The sequence below is a fragment of the Schistocerca cancellata genome, chromosome 7, assembly GCF_023864275.1.
Source record: "Schistocerca cancellata isolate TAMUIC-IGC-003103 chromosome 7, iqSchCanc2.1, whole genome shotgun sequence".
NCBI classification, from domain to species: Eukaryota; Metazoa; Arthropoda; class Insecta; order Orthoptera; family Acrididae; genus Schistocerca; species Schistocerca cancellata.
The window spans coordinates 428,239,419-428,242,516 of NC_064632.1; positions in this window are offsets into that span (position 1 = coordinate 428,239,419).

Below are 3,098 nucleotides of genomic sequence, written 5' to 3' on the forward strand. Positions count from 1 at the left end.
GATAAGGTGTTTTCCATGTAAACAGTAAGCAGGAGATCCCGGTCGGGGCACATGTTTTCGCCTGTCCTCGATATATATATATATATATATATATATATATATATATATATATATATATATATATATATGAAACGGATGCTTATAATGTCAATGAAAAGATTGAAGAAAATAAAACATTATGGAAACATCACCTAAAGGAATGTGTACAGAGAGAGTACCACGTCAGACGAAGAGGAAGATAGGATATAGGAAAACCTAGTCGAGGTGACCGTAAAAAGTGAAGATGCAACATGAAAAGTGCCTAAACCTTGAAGTGAGAAGAATACGAAAAATAATAAAGATTATCTTAAGTATGACTTGGTCTGCCTATTTCAGCTGAATAAGAGCGATTCTAGTAATGAGTTTGGTTTTAATTATACTTGGTGAATCTGAATTCAACCGACGAATGTTCGAAGATTGTTGAGGGATATTGTATGAGCGTTTTGGTATAACGTCGACGTCTGTGGTGACTCGTTACGTACTGTAAATATTATGATTTGTTCTGTTTCTCACTCTGCGAAAACGTCTTCCCCTCTGTGAAAAAGCCTGTAACACGAAACCATCAAAACGCTCAACAGAAAACACAGAATAATAAAGCCCTCAGATGCAAAAATGTTGCGATGCGGTCTCCGTTGCAGGCGTAGCATTTCAGCACGTCGCTGAGCCACTCTTCTATTGGTTTCAGAGACCCCACGCTGCTGCTGCGTATTGGGCAGCTCTCAGTCAGGAAGCTTATCCATACCGTCACGTGTCAGTGCTAACATACTACGAACATCGCCGAGGAAAAGAATCCGAGACTGAAGCGAACCCACTAAATGGAAGCTTAAAGGTGAAGAACAGAGTGCGCTTAATTGTTCTCAACAGAGAGTAACGTGATCATCTTATCTTCTAAAAGATTTGATTTTTTTTTCAGTTAAAAAAAAATTGCGATGAAATAATTGATGTAAGAAGACCGTTTCGTTAAATATGTATATAACATCAAGACCAGAGACTGAACATTGATTGTAATTCAAAGACAGTACACTCCAGAAATCTTCAAGAGAATCTCTAAATCTGTATCAGTTTCTCGTAAATCAATAGACTCGGAAGCAAGACCTTCCTCTTCTTGTAACTCATTTCCTATGTTGTCTACATGTCTTAACTAATCCAAGTAACTTTTTACTAATGACACATTAATATAATTCTATGAGTTTCCTGTTGCAGATGAAAGCGTCGGAATTGTGCACACATTGTTTCAAGACAGAACGATCTATAGTTTATCGTATCGTGTCGTTTAAATAATATATTATTAAAAAGTTCAAGCTGCATATTCTTTCCTACGGGGTCCGAACTAATACTTATTACCACATTTTATGGGGACATGAATTTAATAATTTCACGGTCAAGACAGTTTTAGTAATGATGTACAATTGCCACCATGGTCTGATACATCAAAAGAAAGATAATAAGCGATGGCCTACAAAGTACAATGAAGGTGTTACAGTATAACGAGATAAATAACTACTTACTGATGTATGTTGTGATGATGACCCCATCTTGCCACCGCGTTTCTGAGGTTTCATTTCTTTGTTCATGCGTTGTACAAATCTTGCTCAACATCATTATTTTTCTCTCTTATCTGGGAAAAGGAAGAATACGTTACAGGAGCGAGCTTGTCACACAAATCTGAAGGCTGTAAATTCAGCTAAATACTTAGGGATCACAATTAGAAATAACCTAAATTGGAACGATCACATAGATAATGTTGTGGGTAGAGCAAACCAAAGACTACCATTCATTGGCAGAACATTCAGAAGGTGCTGCCGGTCTACTAAAGAGACTTCTTACACCACGCTTGTCCGACCTATTCTGGAGTACTGCTGTGCGGTGTGGGATCCGCATCAGGTGGGACTGACGGATGACATCGAAAAAGTACAAAGAAGGGCAACTCGTTTTGTATTATCGCGAAATAGGTAAGATAGTGTCACAGACATGATAAGTGAATTGGAGTGGCAATCATTAAAAGAAAGGCATTTTTCGTTGCGACGGGATCTTCTCATGAAATTTCAATCACCAGTTTTCTCCTCCGATTGCGAAAACATTCTGTTGGCACCAATCTATATAGGGAGAAATGATTATCACGATAAAATAAGAGAAATCAAGGCTCGTACGGAAAAATTTAAGGGCTCGTTTTTCCCGCTTGCCGTTCGAGAGTGGAACGGTAGATAGACAACTTGAAGGTGGTTCATTGAAGCCTCTGCCAGGCACTTTATTGTGAATAGCAGAGTAATCACGTAGATGTAGACAAATAACGCATATCGCCCATTTGCACAGTTGGGTGATTATTTACAGAGCGACACGGATACAAATTGGAGCAATAAATCAACTAAATGCAATTATTCTATAACGAGTCCCAGGAGATCGTGGATTCCTCGTACGAATATAGCCATAAAACAAACGTCCGAAATTTTGTTGGTCGACGTTGTGTTTAGACTGTATGCTTAGCTAACCACTGTAAAGTGCATGGCAGAGTCTACTGCATTATATAGTAATACCATAACGACTGATATGTCCTATGTCTCGGTACCTCAGCAATGAGTCACGGTTTCAGAAACAAAAGAGAATCCATCTGTAGCCACATTGTGATGTTAATTATTCTATGAATTTGTTACTTATCACATAGGCAGAGTACACGTGATCACCAAAGCTCGACCATAACATACGATCATTGAGATATCTAAATGTAGCATATCCAATGAAACGCTAAATTCCAGGTTGTGGATATGACACTCTGGTAGCCAGAATGACTTTTTTTTCCTGCAAGCGAACTCTAGGCTATTGATATTAACTCGAATTATCAGAGTGAGAAACACATTTTTTTAAAAATTATTTCGTGAAGATGTGAAACCTCCTCATACGTGATAAATCTGCCAACGTCTCAACTACTGTTATAAGCACCATTCATCGGAGTGAATAACTGCGGTGTTCGTTGCTGATTTATATGTTATTATTTAAATTTTATATGAACAACAAAGGGAGGGTTTGTCTTAGGGATCTTCTGGCTGGTTTGCTGAAATCCG